Below are 21,511 nucleotides of genomic sequence, written 5' to 3' on the forward strand. Positions count from 1 at the left end.
ATTATACCTTGTTATCGTAGATACGCGGTGACGACGACGGAGTTCATATGATCCGTTACAATAATATAAATTATAATAAGTATTATAATATTATGATTATACATGATAAATTGACGATCGATGATTTTGTACCGTGTTGAATACATCGAGCTTAATTTTCAGAATTAATTTCCGTTATGACATAACCCTGGTATTATGATAAAGATTAGAATCGACAAAATTCATTGTTTCTTATTAAATATTTTAAAACATGAGTATCAATCAAAAAATCCATAAACCGCTTCTAAGCTTTTAACATATTATACCTACCGAGTTTTTGTACAAAAAGTATTAAAATACCTAATAAATAGAAATTAATATTTTAAGATACTTGATCAATAACTGCATGAAACTATAATTTCAAATTTGCGATTTTTATAATGTAGAGCGAAAATAAATAAAACATTACACTAAAAATTATGATACTTATTATCATTTATCATAATTTAAATTAAAAATATTGAAAACAGAATCAAAAGTACAGGACATAGGAACTGTATTATAAAATGTAATGTAACACATATACACTATACATAATTATACTCACATTATACCAAATTGACTGAGTTTAGATTAGAAAGTGGCTGAGGTTATACAAAGTCATTTTAACGGGACAAGTGAAATATATAGCAGAGTGGATTAATATACTTTATAGTTTATACTGATAAATTAATCATGATGATTCATCAATGGTTCATTCCGATCGAATATCATAATATTGTTATATTAAATGGTTTGACAATTTATGGTTAAACTATCAATTATTGAACTCGAGTGTTAAACTTCAGCAAATCATTTGTCAAAATCTTCACTGAATTTTGAAAAATACGGAAAACATCATGGCTGTTGTATATTTACATTTTAAATCTTCCAACTATGCTCAGAATTGTATTATTTTTATCACCGTGCTATCTATATCATTTTACTAACAATTTTGCATTGTATTTAGTTATAAATATTAATTGTCGTATACATGGTACTAGAATGTTTTTTAATTTCAATATTTCAAATTTCAATTGTTTATTCACTTCATTTTATATACATAAATATCTAGTTACCTCTATTTAGTATTTGTAGGTACTATAATAACTATATGATGCTTAGATTTATATTTAGTTATTAGGTACCATAGATAATGNGGATGTATTGATTTTACACTGATAAGTTTTTATTTTTATTTTTGTTTCTGTCATTACTTTTTGAAGCAGTAAAAATGCTTTAATTTTCAACTTTCGAAGTGGTATCTGGTATTAAATTTGATTCAGTTGGTCCTTTATCCTTTAAGGGGTAAAAAATAGTAGGATTCCCTGGTATTTTCAAAATAACTGAATAAAACATTAAAAAAATTGAGGAAAATGGTAACCAGTTTTTGAAAAAATTGATTTTGTTATGTTGTTGTAACTCAGCAATGAATATCTTTATACACTTGAAATGTTCACTGAATATTTTATATCAACATTAACAAGACAAGAAATAATTTTCAAAAATATTTTGCTCTCTACATGTGATTTTTAAATGTATTAAAAACAAATTTTTTTGACATTTTTAGTTTTTTTTCGGTTTATCAATGATACAATTATTGTAATTTGGTAATTAAGTTTGAACATTTAATACAAGGTCTGTTGTCAGTTGCTTGTCTTGTTACTAATACCAATTAAAATAATATAGTAAAATATATAGATAAAGTATTTTGAATGTTGCAATGTTCGAAAAATGAATACAGAAAGTTCTTTATTAGTTTATTTTACAATAATTATAAAAATGATGAGTGCGATTCCATAAGTACTATTCGTATGAGCGTTATTAGTTAAGTATACTCTTTGACTAAAATGGATATTCAAGCGTCAATCAACGACTTTCCACATAACGGTTTTAGGTTTAATGTTGTTAATCAAAATGTACTAATTATAGACACTTATATATTAAAATTTAACTTAAGATATTATTTTCAAACTTAATATTTTTTACACGCATTTGAATTTGTTTAGTTTTTTTTTAACTAAGTTAATAATAAACGCTTATGATATGAATAAATATTAAATATAAGGACACTATTATAGTAATAAATAATATACAAATGCTATATATTCTTCAGAAATGAACTCAACCTACACAGTACCTATTGCTTAAAGTAAAATCGACTATTATATTTGCAATATACTAGCTAGTATAGGCTGACAGAAAATTCTCGCACAGAATACTTTTTTTTTATTGAAATTCAATTATTTATCATTGGATTTAAATTTAAAACTTATATAGTTCCATTAAAGTAACTCACTCAAATACGAGATCAAATCATCACTTACCGTACAGCATAGTAGTTACCTTGGTACTTTCCCACTTTTTTTGTATAACATATATATTATTTGAATATTGTTCGGATATAAGTAAAAGAGTCCCTTCAAATTTGTTTTTCTTTACATTCTGGATAGGTACTATGGGTAAGCTACAAACTACTAAGTACATATCATGACTTTGATATTGTTTGTGTTCTAAAATATGTTGTAAGTGTTTCAATTATTAGTTTATTACTAAAATTAGTTAGATTAAATAATTTCATACCTATATGATGCAATTCGTTATATCAGCATATTGTAGGTATTTATTTTACTTATGTGTATTATGAGTGATAAATCATAACATAGTTTCATTTTGTGTACCTTGGTGTCTACAGGTATTTATGATTTATTTATGAAAAAATAAATAATTTTTATTATCTCCACAGTTTAAAGAAAAACTAAGATTTGGTTAAGCCTTGTGTTTAAGAGCAAAAAGGGACGCTACCCATACGTTTGCTGTCTCCGTCTTACAAACGTACGATTTGGAAAATTTTCGTTCACTAGTTGCAACTATGTGCTGTTGGTTTTTATACTTGGTATAGTGAATTGACGTGTTATATAGTTTTTAGGAAAAGGAGAATGATTTGTGTTTGAGCAACGGCGATTTTGTTCGACGTTTCGATTTTTAAGCAAGGTGTGGGTATGTGAAATATTACAAATTAAACTAACTACACACAATCAAAACTATTGAACGAAAATTTGCTGTGTGGCACGTTTGTAAGATGGATACAACAAATGCATGGGTTAAAATGAACCTCTTAAGTAAATCGTAAATAAAATAAAAATATGCGAGTTATTTATTTTCTTTTTTAATGAAATACCCTGAACCATGATATTAAAAAAAGATAAATAAAACTTAAAAGTAATGAATATCACCTTCTAACTTATATTTTTATTTTCAAAAGTCAATAGTAGCCGGTAGGTATTTAACTTAAAATCGTACATCCGGTGTATATTCCCGTTTTAATTTATGTTAGTTTCCCAATACCACTCGACAATCACTATAAATATTCTAAATTTCACAAATGATAAAGAATTCAAATTTGATATATTTTGCTTTAATTATGAATGAAGGAAAATAAGCTATCTATCAGTTCTAAACTTCCAACTATAAAAATATTTACTAACCAATAATAATTGATATTCAATATTAAATGCATGCATTTTTAAAATACTAGTTTTGTAATTTAATTTAGTTATGGGTAGGTACCCTTCATTACAGTGACGATATACCTAATATTAAAGTATTATACAACATATAGTTAGGTATGTTAAATGTCAATAGGTAGGTAGGTATTGCAATATTGAAAATTGCTATGTAGGGAGGGTACAATTTCAATTTTAATCGTCAATTGTCATATCGAATGTAATATTATCTTATTATATTATGCAGTTGGGATCAAATGATTTTGTTACGAGGAAGAGTGATGCGGCTGATTTTTTAAAATAGGTACCTACACTTTTTGATCATTAAAAATATACCTAACTTTTGGTTAGGCGTATACTTAATATTATTTTTTTTAATTATAGTAAATACAAATTGTATTTATGAACGTATTTATGGGAAATTTGTATGAAATTATTGAATCTAATATTTTATTTTATTAATGACAGTTCATTAAATCGACCAATATTTCGTTTGTGGTTATATTTATAACTCTGCGATGAATAGCCAACATATCTCCAAGTTTGGGTTATTTTGAAATTTTGCATAGTTCCACTAATATTAGTTACCCATAAATTTGAGATAATATTATGAAAAAAATTATTGTGAAATCTTATTTTTTTCTTAGAATTTAAAATCACTATTTTTTACTCAATATTTACGTAATCCTCGGTAGTATAGTGGTAAGTATCCCCGCCTGTCACGCGGGAGACCGGGGTTCGATTCCCCGCCGGGGAGGAAAATTTTTTGCATTTTTTTTACCTAATTTTTTTACCAAAACAAGATGGATTATTAATGATTTCTCAAATACTTTGTTAAAAGATCACTGCACACATCTCCGTCTTACAAAAGTGTAATATGGCAATTTGTACGTTCTGAATAATCCATTAATATTGGAGCGAATTGATCTATTAACACATTTAAGAGTAAGAATATGGCCTACTAGTGAATATCGTATTTTTTTTATAGATAAATTTTAAAGCAAGTTACGAGTATTTTAAAATTGTTGGTTGTTTGGGCATTTTAAAATATTATAGCGTCAAGTTATATGATGGAAAAATATTTGTTAGATATATTATTATTCTTAACAATGATTCAATTCTAACATAATAAAATTAGGTACGGTACTCCAGCACCCTTGATTGAATAATATATTACAGAATATAAACTATACTATATAGTATATTTTGAACTTTTTTTGTAGTTTAAATATGTTTTATTATCGTTGTTATTCAGTTACTGTACAGTGAACCTGCTATTATTATTCAAAATACGATGAATCAGAATTCAAAATGATATTCTGAATTTCCACTCTCAGATTAATTTAAATTATTGTTAGTATATTTAATATGCTAAAATTCTCAGCGATAAAAAAGAAAATTTAGTTGAATCTTAGATATTAGAATTAAATGAATTCATAAATAAAAATATGATGATCTTTCGTTTTTTTGGTATCATGACAATTGCGGTTACAAAAACAACTCCATCATTAGTCAATAGTTTTTATTAACTTATCTCATATCTCTAGGAACAATCTCTGAAATATTTCGCAAAATCGGTCGTGTACCTACTCGTGTAGTTGTGAGATTGTTATAAACTACAAACATACATTAATTTGTATATAATGTCTATTTCTACCAATGGCATTTTAATGCGATCAATATAGAATATACAATTTACAATAAGATACTCTCTTAATAAAGAATCTGTTTTTTTAATCACTCTGATAAAAGACAATATTCTAACTGCATTTCAACCTTAAATGTAACTTTTAAACATTTAATTTAAGTATTATGTCGTGTAGAAGAATAAAACATAACAGTGTATCCTACTATCCTATATAATATGTATTTTAATAACTAATTAATTTAAATAATAATACATATAGTATATTTTCAAGAACAAATTCAAACATATATCATTAAAAAGTTAAATAATATAGTTCACCGTGTCTGAGAATATGGTTTATATCGTAATGAAATATTTTTGTGTGCACTTTGAAAACAATTTCAAACTTTTTTACTCAACATATTATATAATATTGTATTATCAAGACTACATTACTATACACCAGAACAAGCGCCAGAATGCAACAGGCACTAAAAAATCAGGTCATATTTTAGAGAGCTTTAGAATTGTATAGGAGGCGGAGGCATTTGGATATATTTGAGGGGACTTTAAACACTATAATACTATATGATATAAGTGTTAAAATAAACTCAACTGAGATATAAATACATTATATATTCAATAATCAATAGTCAATACAAACAATGTACAGACAATGTTGATAGCAATCGATGCATCGGTAAATAATTGTAAGTTTAAGTAGGTATTCATTGTCGTTAGGAAAGAAATCTGAAATTCTTTATAATCTGAATAATTCGCACCGTATATATATCCATAAATAATTAAGGCTATTTTCTGAAATAGTTTTTTCAAAATTTGATTTTAACAAATTATTGTTATTTTTAAAGCAAAGTTTTTTTTGTGTCTTAAAAATAAAATAAAATACAGTTTAATTACCATTAATTATTCACAGAGTTATGAATTTTAAAATTGTCTACATAATTATAGAATAATTCGAAACTTTATGAATATTTAATTAAAAATAATAAATAAACATTTACATTTTTTTCCTGAAATATATTACTTTTTTTTATATAACAAAAAAATAAATGAGCTATCTAATGCCATAGTAGTCGGTCAGCAATCATCACACTTATAATCTTAATCAGAAAATAGTTATTTACGAGGAAAAACAAGGTCAGACACCCTTTACAAACATATTGGCCAGATGTATACACAGAGGTAAACACATTTAAAATTTAGTCTCATAAAAAATATTCAACTGGATACATAGTTGACCAATACATAAATAATTGGTGTCTTAAAGCGATTGAAATAATATTTTCGATGTTCCGTCATATTTTAGTTTTAAAAAATATATTATTTTGGGCACTATTATAAAATTAATGTTTTTTGTTTTTATTTATTATTTTGTAATCACACAACACGTATATATTTATTTTTATAATAATGATATAATATGGTCGATGGAAATCCGACTCGTTTAAAACAATTAATGTGGGATTAAAAATGTTCTGTTTTTCGATTTAATTTTCAACATGTTTGTCCAAAACTCGAACACATATTTTAAATAGCTGTACAGCTATATGGACGATATTTCGTAATAGGTTGAAAAATTAGTATTTTATTTCCAGCTGTAACGTGAAAAATAGCAGGTGCACGCATAAGACTCACGAAGAAATATTATGATGCGGTAACATGGTATTTTTAGTTTTCACTGCGGTTGAAGCAATTAGTACAGTTAATTACGTGTCGCAATATTAGGTATGACTGTAATATGTATAACAATGTCACACAAGATTATACACATTAAAATTAAAAATGAAATGTAAATAATAAATACACAGATGCCATTAAAAATGCACTTCAGTTAAAATATTTTATATTCTTTTAAAAAATAACATTACAAAATTCAAATCGTTTTGAATTCATGATTCGTTTATTATACATATAATAATATTAATATCGATTCATTTTTTTTACATTGTACGTGCAAACACAAACATTACGTGAATATTTACCGTTATTATCTAATATAATATTGAAATATGAAACAATATTGACTTTTATCGCACAATACTCAAAATAAATGTATTTAAAAATACGTATTATTGTTTTGTGTGTATTTTTATATGTATATTTTTTTAAATCAAATTTCACTTTTCAATGTTGTTGTGCACATGAACTATACTTTGGATAATGCGTGTTTAAATAATATGAATACGAATCGTTTAACTATATACAAAAACATTGTGAAATGCTGAATGACTTCAATAAAAATAAAACAGTAAAGTATAAAAAATAATCTATTCGAGTGTAAATATCACGACTGCATACAAAGTACAAAGTTCTTTTTCAATAAATATAAGGCTCTGCTAGGAGCTCTGAACTAAACGGTTAACGGTATGCCCATTTTAACACTTTGTTTGAAAAATTCAAGTAACTGCAGTTATTCGTTTATGAATTACAACTAAATTACAAAATCGATTTTGTCAGAAATTGGTGTTGCGTAAACATCCCCTTTCTCCACTAATTTTTTTTAGTTTTTCCTGTTTATTCAGTTTATTGAGAAAAGTACGATGAAAATTTAACATTTGACTTACCAAAATACCGAGCACATATAATTTTCTAGTACTCTCAAATTATAATATTACAGTATTGTTTCACAGCACCAAAAGGTCATAGCGAAAAAGGCCACGCACTTTTTTACAAAAACAACTAACCAAAACATTTAACGTTTACGATGTTCCGTAATATATCAGTAACTTATTGATGTGCAGTAGTCGATGGATATATTTTTTTTTCGAAAAATTGATTTGTAATCATCCACTTAGTATAGCTATTTGGTGCAAACCAATAAAACTTTAAGTTACAACTAGGTACTAGATAAACAATTTCCGCAGGAAATTTATCAACTGTATGTAAAGGCAATGTTATAATTTTAGAAAATAGTAGGCTTTAAAATATAATTAAGAAAAGTATTGTAAAAGAAATTTTTAACTTAGTTTTGAACATCTTATTTTACTGTCTCGTACTTACTACAGTATAATTTACTTATTTTATTTGGATACGAATGGCAATTTGAAAGCGCACTTTTTATTAATTTAATTTTAAACCTGGGATATTTTTTATTCAAAAATGGTATTATACATAAATTGTGTAAGTTTTATGATAAAAATTACTAATATAATAACCGTTTAAACTTTTTAAGTCGAGCAAAATAGAATGCTAAACAAATCTACCAAGGGGCGAGGAAAATTATTTAGCTTTGTTTGTATATAAAGTACAAATAGTTTTAAACTGCAATTATTCTTAAATTCTGTAATGTAATTGTATTGTGTTTTTAATCTAATTTATATACATATAATATATTAAATATAGAGATGATTATTCTAATGCTGAATACACACTACGTCGCTCAATTTTTTTGTACTTTTTGCTTAAAAATGAACAGCACTATATTTACTTACTTAAGTGAACAACTCTAATCCTTTTACCATATGGATTTTGTAGCATTATACATATTTTATTCCTACTATTATTAAATCTAAAAAGAGAATATTTTTTTTTTTGGTCGTTTTAGCGTGTAATCGTTCAATATTCGATACATTGAACGAATGTTCTTTGTTTATAAATATTTATAACTACTTAACTTATACACTAAAAATAAATTAAAATTTTTATGCAAAAAAATATACAGTTTGACTGGATGTAATCTGCGTAGTATTCTGTGTCAAAAAAACAGTAAAGAAATGTATAAATTATATTATTTCCAATAATAGTTTCTTAAATGAGTATTTATTAATACTTGAAATACAGATAGAAATTATACAAAATCAATATAATATACTATACATATAATTTATACATACAGATTGAGATATGTGAATTTTTCATTTTATACATACACCTTTAATGGATATTGATTGTCTGAGAATTCACAATATGTCCAAATTTAAATTTTCAGAAACCGAAAACTATATTCTGACCTGTATAATATTATGGAGTGGACATTTTTTTCCATTCTATTGAAAATGTATAAATATTGAGTTTGATATAATTTTTAAATTCTGTTTCAGTTTTTAATTACCAAAGTTTCACCATTAAAAACAGGACGAAAACCTATGTAGGTAAACTTATTGTAGACGATATTATAGTGATTTAATGGATGACGATATAAATTAATTTCGTTTCGTCTGCAATGTGTTGAGTATAACAATATGTTGTGAAAGGAGGGAAAAAAGCGTTTACAGTAGGTACCTACTCGGCAACTGCAGTAAACCAACTCATCCATCATCGTCGTGGTTGTCGTCATCAAAGAGTAAACATATAACGACGATAGCGATAAACTAGCGTGGCAATCTTTGCGTTCATATACTGAACGATAGAAAACAAAATCATTATATATTATAACAGGAAGTTATATATAGAGGAATACTCTACCAAGGAGCTTTGGAATGGCTGGTGGTATGGTATAAGGAGTGAGAAGGGCGATGATTGTGAGGAAAATGACACGTTCTGTACGCCCTTTAAAGTTTAAAGTCACCGACTTTACCCATGTACATATCACCCATCGATATTTGCTATTCTCGTTGAGAGTCTATACTTGCATTTACTTTGATCAATTACTCTGTATAATAAGTATCTATATAATCAATGTGCGATGTGCAGCAAAGTAGAGTAATGAGTGTAATATATAATATATAATATGCTACAAACAATGAATTGTGAATAAAAATCAATTTTTTTTTTCAACACGATTTAACCTAAGCGAGTATGTGCTATGTTAAAACAATTATTGAAATCGTAACGCCTGAAAATAAAAGTAGTAGTATTATAATATTGTTTGAACGATTTTACGAAATCGTCAATACACAAAATATATTTTAAGAGATTTTTGAAAAACTCAGTTAAAAAATCATTTGTATAACTTTACTAGGATCAGAGATATAAATAGAGACTAAATGCTGCCAGAGAGATTCGATAGAACTCATAAATACCTACATTGTATAACTTGTTTAAAAAATCTTGTAAACCGTAACGCACGCGCATACGCGTATATGTGTACTGTGTACATATTAAATTATATGTATAATGTATATAATACATTTAGGTGCGCTCAAACAAGGCCGGAACTAACAGAGTAATCCAAGCCCAAGTGTAAACAAAACGAAAAGTCGATCCGGTCGTGCGACCCGTAGTGAGTATAGATACTGTATAATACAATAAATAATAATAAAAATCGTTGGAGGAAAAATTGTTATTTGTCGTTTAAATATCCATTTTCTTCCAAAATTGAAACTTTATATGTACATGGAAAAAATGTGTGCAACTGTATTATTAATATTTTTAGGAACCACACATAAACTTTAAGGTTCAAGCATTTAAACTGTTCCAAAATTGATAACTGATAACAGACAACACTAAAACTAAGTACATATAGTTTTAACATCAATACCATTCATCGCTTTGCTCAGAAACTAAATGTTTGTCAAAATATATACAATTTTTTTTTTTAATTTTATCGAAATTCTGTACATATATTTTTATTCTGTTTAACTCCTTATATGATGGCATAAAATGCATCCGATACTCTAATATTCAGTAATGTTTGACATTTATATGTTCATAAAATACAAACTAACATATTTATTATTTTATGACTATTGATACTTAGATATTATGAAATAATATTACCAAAATGTGTCATTCACGAGTGCATCATTTGTAGGGCGCATAGTATAATAGTATGTCACGAATCTGTGTTTACTTCTGTCAACTAGAAATAATGTTATTACGCGTTATAAATTTAAAATGTTTGAAATTACACTAGTTTTGTAATAGAAGTATTTTTTATTTTATTTTAGTTAAATTGCATTATACATTTCTCTAACATGTGCATTTTTAATCGTGTATTGAACAAATTAAAAGCAATAAATGAATATAAAATATGCGAAACTTTAATCTAAGTGTGGAAAATATTGTAGGTTAACCTTCAAATAATTAAACCGTTAACTATAGGTAAAAATATGTATTTTTTTAATAATAACTTTGGGGGATACACGATTAAAGGTTAAACATTATGTACTTTACATTAATTAATGGAACTAACATATCACGCGTATGTGTAATATGATCGAAAAAGAAAACATTTAGCTTTTGGATTGGGACAACCCTGGATAATGGAAGAGTACGTGTCGTAAATCGCAAGTATCAGCGGTTCGACGACAATGATTGTAAAAGGGATGAGTTATTACGCACTAAATAAAAGGTGTCATCAGGTAAACGGCCGTAACCCAATCTAAGAAGCCCGGGAAAACATATTGTAAAGTACCGAGCAGGGAGAGAGATTAGAGTTGAGAAACCAAGGAGCCCGGGAAACAACAGGAGCAATTAGTTTATACCAACCAGGCGAAACAAACAAGTGTGCCGTACACGCGCGTTACGACTTACGGATGCTGTAGGTCTTGTGAATGTACGGGATAAAGTCAGACAAGGGGATTTTATCGACTATACGGACTTTAAAAGGATAATAATACGTTCAGTGTTTTGGGCCAGACAATCCGCTTTTTCATTCCCGTCAATGCACACGGAAATTATTGTACAATAGGACGTGATGACTATCACTTGACTCAACTACGATTAAAACACTAGTAGGAATAAAGAAACGGGGCCTGCGGAGTGTAACCGATTTTGTCGACAGAATATTCTGTGAGTAAATAACTGCTATAACCGTGGCATATGGTTTTCTCTTATCAATTTGCCATTTTTCAAATATATAGCTTACAATAGTCATATTAATAATATGCGTTGTGATCATGGGCGTCGTTTCAAATTTTTTGGTGTGCTAACAACTAGGAAGGCCAAAGACAATGTTCAGAAGGTCAATATATTATAATGTTATTAGTTTATTACAGACAATGAACTCACGTGGGAGCCCAGGAGTTCTAAAACATTATACTTTAGAAGTACATAAATAGTGTATATTAAACAAATCCTGAAATCCTCAATCCCACATAAAATATTTAACATACACCAAACATTTTTATATTTAATTTAAATAATTGATTAATACATAAATAATAATATCACATAGCTATATTTGCCGACACTTAAGACCAATTAAAAAAATGATTATTTTTGCCTGGCGCAGAACAATTACAGTCAGGTCAAAATACAATCTTGATAAATTTTAAGTATGCATAAGCATATCCTGCAATACCTCAAATGGCGTCCCTGGATGTAACAACACTTAATTCTATAAATGTTTACCTATCAAAAACGAATATTTCAAGCTGCCTATACAATATTTTATCATAACACATATTATCAGTACCTATGACATTGTATTTGACGTGTATAATATTGTTTTAACAAACGGTTAGTAAAAATGTGATAATCATATATATTGACAGCAGAAAAGGTGGGCGAATTCGATTCGACCACTCTCCTGTTAGGCAAATGTTGTTTACACTACATAGGCAGAGGGTATGTCATCCTGTCATCCACCGGAATATTGTCATGGAAAGACCTTAAAACTTAGGGGACACGATACCGACATTTACAGTCTTCGATATGGGTAAAAAAAACTTTGTTCCGTAATTCCATCACGATAATAATTATCTCGGGCTGGATATTCATGTGATACAGCCACTCACGTTATTACAGCATAAATGACGATTGATAGGGAGTTTAGAACTGGACCTACTGTGAGTCAATGTTTTCAAGGATATTTTTTCATAATAAAGGATGGGCAAGGTCGTAGATTGAGTTTTTGGGTTTTACGACGGGTGGTTTTATTCTGCCTTTGGTTCAAAACTTTACACCGCAGTGTCTCAGTGGTTTTTTATGGTGAGATGACAAATTTATCAGCCCCCCCCCCCCAACCACAAAGGTTATCCTAACGGAATACCCTCATATTAAATTGTTTTAGCTATATCAGCGCGGAAGATATCGATCGAAATGTAATGTACTGAAATTGTATACACAACGCGCCGGACAACAAAAATTCAATTTATCACAATAAAATATACACAAATGCAACGCTAAGTGATTCAGCGCAGTTTACTAATTGAACATAATACATCATGTATTATTACAAATCATATTTTTATTTGAAATTATATTGTCCTATACAAGTTATATTTATAACTTTTTTTCCAAAAATATTCGATTATTCAACCAAGCTAATCAAGAATATACTGGCAACGGCATAAAAACGTGGCCTTTCGAGCAACTAAAAATTATATACAACAAAATCGTAGGTAAGGGACCCAGCAAACGAGATCATTTTAAACCGAGTTGGAACCTTACAAAGACTTTATGGTTTTTTTTCTCGTTTCTCGTTGTCGGAAAGACTGTAGGGATATCGGTGAAGTTGTTATTTTTGGACTTCGTTTTTGACTTTAAGTTTTGTATCGGAGAATATGAAATATGAAGATAGATCTAAATAACGCACTCGCAAAGTCACGACATATCCAATATTATGGCAGTAGCGTCCTCTTAAATCATCATTATAAGACACCATTATCTGATAAAATAATAACGTGGATGGCACGACAGGCTTAATAATAATAAGAATAATATTAACATTGCCACGAAATTCTTTGGAATTTCTTTCCACTTAATTTTTCTTGTCCAGTTTCAATAGCGGTGAATTCGAGTCAGTAGCTGAAAGTAGATGTTTCCGTTTAACCTACGAGTTTTCCCCTGCACGTTACTCGGGTCCAGATTATTTTACCCCCTACAAATTTGATAATATGCAAATCGTCTCTAATATTAACTATACATTATAGACTGTGGTAAGAATCCGGTACATATATATAGGACTACACGCATGTAAGACGGATGTAACGCATGCGGGTGTGGAGTCCTCTTGAAATTGTATTAATACGCAAAGTCGGCGGGTCTCCAGTTCTACGACGGTCGGGTTTATTTAAATTAAGTCAGGTATGGGCGGTCAAATGAGCGAGTGATCCCTCCTGCCGTCAACGATGTGGCGTAAAAATAAAATGTGCAGTTACCACACGGTTATCCAATATCTACTGGAATAGGCGTGCGTATGCTTATGTGTCCCGGTAAACTCGAGACGTCTTATACGTGCACGGAGACGAAAAACTCTCTGCGATAAACGTGACCCGGTGCGCCGATTATGTGTAATGTCTCGTCGACGGGGGCGACATGACTACGTGATCGTCAACCGGCCGAATAAAACTACACGATGTATTAAATTATAGTCGGCGTGTGCGTACAGTTTTGGGGAGGTTTTCATATCATTTTAGTTTTCCTTTTCAACTCAACTTTTCCACACCCTTTGAGATTGTTACGAGAACTGATAAAAATAGATTGTGTGAAATTCGATAGCGATTTATCGACCACTACACGACGTGCCCGCAGTGGACGAAAACGCACTGCAGTTTAGAATAATTATAATCTACATCGTTCTGCTCACCCAATATTTTGGGCGTTAAGTAAATATAATATATTCAGTTCAAGTCTATTTACGAGTAGGCCATCATCACGATGTGTTTTTAAAACGCACATGCTATCTTATGGGTCACGTCCGATACTCGGTATTGTAGGTATGTATAAAACATTAATGATGTGCTGTGTTATACGTTGAAATAAAACTGTTCGTCTGTTTTCGAAATGCTACACGACGGTGACGTTGAATATACGTATAACTCATCATGTATATTCGATCGAATCTCGAGGTTCGATGTCTGAGATCGTTGAACAAGAACGACCGTCAGAATTTGACCTACGATACTAATTATTACGTTGGTTTTTTTTCATATGCCTACGCTACGGAATAACACCATAACAGCAGCTGTACCCCTTGTAAAGTCATTATTTTCAACGAGCCACGTTTACTGCTACCACGAAATCATGAAAACGTATTTAGTCGTACGGATGGCCCACGCCAAAGTGCCTTCAATAGAAGGACTCTTCACCCACCAATAATCAAACCTACATCATCAATCGTGCAGCACTTATACTTATTGTAAAAAAAAAAAAAAACAATCTTAGGTATAGATGGAGCAATAAAAAATTTAAGTAAAAAAAAGGTTGTACGGATTGTTTTTCAAGTTCTATATAAAGTGTAGTACGTCTACAAAATATATATACACTCCGCAATTCTCTATACCGTACACAATATTATTATACTGTAAACCGATATACCACCAAGACTCGTGAATTATATAAAAACAAAAAATCAATTCTCGTCCGAGACGACCTCTTCGTCGATACATGTGGCTTATGAGTATAATATATTATATTGTTGCGTGAATACCTGCACACTTATTCACGCATACAGTATATAACGTCGCATCAATATCGCATGATATATTATTATTATTATTATTATTATATGGAGTTGATAGTATCAACGTCTTATATAATACAGTTCGACCTTCCGTGAAGAATAATGCCATACACCTATACCCACACGGTTTTAATTAAATTTTTCACCTCGACAACCAACCGTTAAACACTATTATATTGCGTACGACACTTAACGGTATAACTGATATTGAAAACGATCGTAGGAAATTCCACATTCCACTGACGGGTTCGAACAATTTCAATGGTCACATGGCCAGCAGTCCACCCACAGCCATGATGGACGGCGACGACTTCAACACAATGTTTTGCCTGAAAATGCGTAGGTCGTAAAAAATCGTTAGGTTGCATCCCGTCCTGAATGCAATTTGTCGAAACTACGAATAATATTGGTGTAGGTACTTATTGATTGCAATCAAACCAAATAGAATATAAAACGAGTAAGTAACATCAAGTTCCTAGTATTTATATTTAATTCATAAGCTTAGGGTTAAATATAATCTAAATAATAATAATAACATTGCTTATCAAATCTGACATAATCAAATACAAGTTTAGTGGGTAAAGCATTGTTGAATAGGGAAGTAGGTAGTAAATTCAATTTATAATTGTAAAACAGGGTAAATTTAACAGTTACAATTGTTATAATTATAAATAGTATTAATAAATAACAAGCTAAGACGTCGAGTGCCTTACCTAAATCGTTAACAGCGATATAATATAATGGAATTCGAGAATAGCGTCCAATCATGAGGACGGGTCTATGAACACGACAGCCTAAGCCTTATGAGAATTAAAACGTATTGATACCGAAAATTAATCATTCTAGTTTAGCAATAAACACATTTTTAAGTATATCGTAAATACTAAAAATTGGACCGTGTGTCACATTATGTACGACTTGTTGGACGTCGGAGGCCGTCGGTCGATACATGATCACATGGTTTTTTGTGACTTTAAATCGAATTTTCACTAAACGTTTCGAAACTACATAATGTAAACACGGTGCTACTATATAACTTATGGTGGTTTTTAAGGATGAAAAAAACAAATCCTATTAAAGGCGAATCGATTACCGATACACGAAACTGGGAAATAGAGCGATTCAAGACGGTTTTTTTTACGTTATAGTAATAAAGTGTTTTTCACTTTTTAACCAGTAAAATTGAACTTATTTAACTTGTTAGTTGTTATATCATAAAGTTTTAACGGAAGAGATTTGGTTTACGCTTTATTTATTTTTTGTATATAATTATACCAATTTCATTTCATTTAAAGACTTACGTTAATGTAATACCTATTACTTGTATTATCTACAGTTAAAAAAAAAATCCGGTATTCATTTGTTATTGTATTCCAAGTATACTTGATTCTATAATAGAAATACCGTATATTATACAGATCTTTCCTAGGAAATGTCTCGAAAAATGATCAAACTCTAATATTATAACTGGTTGTAACGTCAAAATTGTAAATGGTAAACCGTTATTATATTGTCATTCGGTTAAATATTTGGGTTGGACATGAAAATGTACAAGGTCTGCCATCTGCCTCGGGGGGAATTCGAATATTCTCGAATTGAAATTACCCAACGAGATTATTAGGATAAGAAGCTTAGAGTTTTGTTCAACATACTATTTAGAAACGTAAAACGTTGTACAGCATTTCGTGTTTCAAACTAAAACATTATAACATCATTTATTTCGATTCGAAGTAATTTTGTACAATAAAATATAAGACTATACACGAAATATTCTCTTCTTGAGTTTTTTTTTGAAAATGTAATAATTATTTTTAAAACTGTTCATTTTCCTCAACATATTCAGCAGAAAGTAAAAACTGGATAACATTTTAATATTTAGCAGGTATGTATTATGTGAAGTGTATATACTTAATTAATTACAGTGTTAATAATAATTAGTACTAAGTACTATATATATATGTATGTATATATATATACATATATATATATATACGATATACCTTAGAGATATAATAAAAACACAATAAAGATCCTTATCGTTATCAAAATATATTATCATACTTATTAATATTTAGATGAATTATTTAAAATAGCCCTAAGTGGAGTAACCGTTATACTTTCAAATTATAACCATATTTTGATATAAAATATTAAACATTTACAACTTAAGTGAGAATACCCAAAATATCCCTTATTCAGTGCAATGTTTCAGGTAGGCATATTATAATAATATTAACTATATCGGTTAAACCTTCCTCGGGGTAACATTATAAGGCTCGTTCCTATAATAAAGGAATACTATATTGTAGCCAATAGACATTATTAGACGTTGTATATATTATAATATAAGTATAGTGTAAGTAAAATATGTACAATTTGCATTCCTTATAAAGCTTATCCGTTATTACAATCCGAATAGTTGAAACGCACACAAAGCGAAGTCGATTTTATAAGTGCTCGTTTCAATTTCAAACAAATATTAAAAAGTAAAAACCGTCTCGATCTCGTGAACCAATAGTTTTGAAATTTAATGTGTACATATTTACTAACGATATAACTATAATTTAAATGTATAATAAAGAAATGCTTAATATTGAAAATAAAATGATAAATGTAAATTTTAACAAACCCGAAACAATGGCAAATGGCTAAGGTAGAAATTATTCGGGAACTATACTAAAAATAAAGTTAAACGGATAAAAAAAAAATATAAAGAGTTGTTGTGTTGAGCACTTGAAATTGTTCGCTCACCTCTATACAGGTTAGTGGTGCAGGTGATGTAGGACGTAGGTATTAGTGTATTGCTCGAACATTTGAAAGCAATGATTCAAAAACCAATTCTGAACGAAACAATTGAAACCGTAGTTGCCGGAATTTGATCAACAATTTTCTATATTGTAGATAGTTTTTTAACGCTTTAAGAACGATTGAGAAAAATCGAAAACTATATTTCCAAATTACCATGAAGTATCGAATTACGATCTTTAAATGTGCAACACGAGACTTTTTGAGTGCTTTGTGTTCCCTAAAATACCTAAAATATAATAAAATAAAATACTTACGATATTGTTGTACAACAAATAAACATTTATACTCTTGTTAGGAATCTAACACGGACTACCTATACTAGTACTATAGTCATGAAATAAATTGCCAGCATTTAAATAATTTCTATGGAGGTAGCTATAGCTATATAGCTTAAATGCAATGGCTACCAACATGTTTATGGTGGATGCCAGTTTATGTAACATTAATAAATTATTTCTCGTATCCAATCCCTATGGGATATTTTATGTACACACTAAATTGGTAACAATTAAATTTTCGATAAAATGTCGCTCTTGCCAATTTTAATATCGATGTTAATAATTTTGTTCTATGTCTGATAATAGCAGAAAATAAAACTGTAATATATTTATGCATATGTATTCTCTAGGAGAATAAAATTAATTTTTTATTTTCGTGGATCAATAAACGCATCAATGGAATTATTATGCAAATAAATATATTTTCAGTTATAGCAGCAGGCAAGCAGGTAAGTACCTATAGTAATAGGAATCTGACCTGGTGCCTGTATTCAATATTATTGGTATAGAAATCTAAATTATCAAAATTATATTTTTATAAGTTATAAAGTACACAATATTACGTTGAGTGCGAATAGATATATAATCATCAACTTTCGTTCTTGCTTAATATAAAAATTAAAAATTAAAAAAAATTAAAAATTTGAACATAATATAGGTACAAAAAAAATCGTTTAAAAACTGCTTCATCATTACTATTTTACTTATGAAGTTCATAAACCAGAAAATGGTTCAAGCTTTTAATAGAGGCTTTCATAATAATTATATACAAAAAACAACAAATATATATTTGTGTAATAATGTATTTCATTATTAAAAAAGTTAACAAATTGCAAAGTAAGTGTATTAATAAATTATATGTTTAGATATGTAAGAGTTGGATAAGAAGCATAGTATAGAAACTGGTCTTGCTTCGGTTACATACGACAAAGGTAGTGATGAGTTATGATACTACATTTCTAAAAAAATCTATAAATTATCTCAAGCTCAAAAAATACTTTTCAGCAGAGCTTGGTTTAAACTTGCTTGTTTACATATCATAATTTCTTCTATACCTTTTTTGTAGTTTAACCTCATGCTTACAGAAATTACTGATAAATTAAAAAAAACTTACATTTTCATAATATTCCAATTATATGTCTGATCGAGTGATGAGGTTTCTTGAAGGTTTTGTATTAATCTAAAACTAAAACTATCTAGAAAGGCTTTATTTCTATACTTCTTTTATGAACAGCATATTTAAGTAGCTGGAAATGTATTATAACCGAATGTTAATAAAACTATACAAACGAAAAGTCCAAATACGATGACATTATATTGAAATCTCTATCATAAAGATACGAATTAGTAATTAAATGTTGTTGAATTTTGTTTTAATTTAAAAACAAAATACTATAATTTTTGTAGGTGTGAATAACGAGTGCAATGACGAGTATGTGGTAACTACCTATTAAGAGGCAATGAAAATAAAATATACTGTGAGTGTTCTAGGTATTCTTAGTTTAGAAACCAAACACGTTTTAAAAACAATTTATAAGTAATGACTGAGAGTACTTATCAAAAACTTTAGTCTTTATCGCGTATAATGTATATGTAAGTCTAAAATTATTTATGTCATCCGTTTTAAGAGTTATGTTACTGTTGTTATTAATATTATTATGTTTCTAGTGCCAAAACCACATTTGATGAATTACTGTACTCAAAACTTTTGATCCAAACTTCGTAACTCTAAAATTAAATGGAAGCGCTTGTCTTTTCTATAACGGTTATTGTAAATTACTCAAAAATTGCACATATGAGTTATTCATTTGGTTGAATGAATATTATAATAACATAGTATTTATGACATACCTAACAATTTTTTATTTTTTTTTTTAATATGTTATGATATGTAGTTACTTTGTACTACTACAAAACTATTTTCTCAGTGTTTTAAAATTTTTTATTTAATATTATAGAATATAATATAATTATTATAGGGTATAATAGGGTTAGGTATATAAGGTAATATAATATTCTAATATTTAATATTATTATAGAGTAATAAATTGACAGCAATAAAAACAAATAATGCACATTATATTTTTAAGTCATTCAGATGTCAATATTTAAGTGGTAGAAAATGTATTTGAAATGTAATGGATATTCAACAATACTAATGTAGGCACTACATATAATATATAATACATTATATTGTTATCTAATATTATCTTTGTACTTTAAATTAACGAAATTAACACTAAGCTCTAGGCTCTGATACACTATGTTTATTAGGTTATTACATTTTATTTAATATTTTATCAAGAAAAATTATTTGGCCACACTAACCAACATACAACATTTGTTTTCTCTTTGTTGAAAAGTGAAGTTCTTGTTTCCACAAATACGCCGTTGTGTAACACTTTATTAGGTAGGTAGTACAAAAGCTCAAAAAGTACACAGCAGTATATAGATTGTAAATTGAACACAGATGGTACTTCGGAATAGTCTTTGATAAAAACTCAAAACGGTGGAAAATATGATTAACCATCTGTTCGTTTTAACTAAAACCATTATTATATTTGTTTAAACTAAAATTGGATCGGTATCGTTTTTCTAAAACAATTTAAAAAGACACTCACTCCATATCTACTCCTAACCCAATACAATGGCTTAGCTAATCTAAAACTCGTTTTTGTTTGAATTAATTTTTATGATACATCTGGATAAATTTACCCATGATTTCCTATGACCTGAACACCAATTTGTCTAAACACAATAAATCTGTATTATCAGATCAATACTCTGCAGCCCTTGAGTTTTGTTAATTGTAATTTATCGTGCTCGATATTCATCAGGGATGCTCCGACTATTCAGCTCAATTACATTTTTTTCAATGGTTTCTAATTGTTTCCTTTTCAAAACGATGCTAACGTATTCTATTTAATAGCTTGTGGTGGTTGTCTGGAATTATAATGATTAATAA

The 21,511-nt window shown here is 28.7% G+C and overlaps 1 non-coding gene across 1 annotated transcript; it reads left to right on the plus strand.

Annotated features, from left to right (window-relative positions):
• Positions 1-4,209: 4,209 nt before the first annotated feature.
• Trnad-guc lies at positions 4,210-4,281 on the plus strand. Its single transcript has one exon. It is a non-coding gene; the product is annotated as a tRNA-Asp (tRNA).
• The last annotated feature ends 17,230 nt before the right edge of the window (positions 4,282-21,511 follow it).

Source organism: Myzus persicae, unplaced genomic scaffold, assembly GCF_001856785.1.
Source record: "Myzus persicae strain clone G006 unplaced genomic scaffold, MPER_G0061.0, whole genome shotgun sequence".
Classification (NCBI taxonomy): Eukaryota; Metazoa; Arthropoda; class Insecta; order Hemiptera; family Aphididae; genus Myzus; species Myzus persicae.